The sequence below is a fragment of the Cucurbita maxima genome, unplaced genomic scaffold, assembly GCF_002738345.1.
Source record: "Cucurbita maxima cultivar Rimu unplaced genomic scaffold, Cmax_1.0 Cma_Scf00011, whole genome shotgun sequence".
NCBI lineage: Eukaryota > Viridiplantae > Streptophyta > Magnoliopsida > Cucurbitales > Cucurbitaceae > Cucurbita > Cucurbita maxima.
In genome coordinates, this window is record NW_019272027.1 from 4,559,092 (window position 1) to 4,560,429 (window position 1,338).

Consider the following 1,338-nt stretch of genomic DNA (forward strand, 5'->3'; position numbering starts at 1 on the left):
TTCAATGGGTTTTGAATCCTCTAATCTTCTTCTTCACCACCCTTGTTGGCTTTGACGCTGAGGGCAGTTTTCATGGGTGCCGTAGGCAGAGCCGATTGATTACTCTTCGGCTCCACCCTATTGACCTCCAAATCACCTTTCGTGTACATACAATCTCACATTTTCCAACCCAATTGGTTTTCCCCTTGGCCAATATAGTCTCTCTTATTTTCTTCCCAATCAACCTTTCATCCTTCACAGAAACCCTAATCTCCAGATCCTCTTCTCTTCAGAAATATACGAAATCTTGACAAGCCCATCAACCTTTTGCAAAGATTTACCTTCGGAATCTGGGTGCCGCACTGGCCTCTTCGCCAACCAAGTTGTCGCCCCCTTTCCTGCCAAAATTGCCTCCTTCGCTCAATGTGGCGACTCCTCCGACGGCTCTTCTCACCAAAATTGTCTCCTTTGCTCAATGTGGTGACTCTTCCGACTTCAACATTGTCTTTGTCCCTTGCTCTATGTTTCCCCTTCTACTTCTTGGGGTTAGACATATTCTCACCAGAGCCAAGGCAGCATCGTCGCTAAGCGACACAATCCCTCTTCATGGGTTAGAAATATTCTCACCGAAGCCAAGGCAGCATCGCCACTGAGCAGCGATCCCTCTGCAATTTTCGATGGCCAAGAAAGCGCCTCCTCTGAAACAGGTTGACATCTTCACGAAAAGTGTTTCTCAACCTCTTTGAATTTTTCAGATTCAAGCTTAACGTTCGTTTAAATCCGACGCTTAGTTTGCGGTGGGGTGTTAAGGATATTTAGGAATAAATTATAGTTTACCATATATATTATATTTGATATTTTATTATAAGTCAAATATCTAATATTTGTCTTATTACTATAGGTATCTTCCATTTATTATTATTTCCATATCTTTATAATTTATTTGATTATAGATAAGATAACTTTCACACCTATGGTGTGGTGGATTAATCAAACATTCTCATGCACAATTTGATATTAACATCAAGTATTTGGGTAACTGAATTTTAAACGAATTTAAGATAAAAGTCGATAGCATAAAAAGCAAGACGATGACAATTTATCCAAAAAAAAAATGAACAAATTCCTTTTTAAGATATGAACATTTTCCTCGAAATTTAAAGGTAAGAATAGTTTTTAATTTTTAAAAGAGCTTTTAAAAGTGGTAGAGGGGTATTTTTAAGAGGAGAAAAAGTGGCACCTTCAATTATTAAATTTAAAAACTTGAGACAAAGTTCTGAAGAGAATCTTAAAACTTTGATGTTTTTTTTTTTTTTTTTTTTTTTTTTTTTTTTTTTTTTTTTTTTTTTTTTTTTTTTT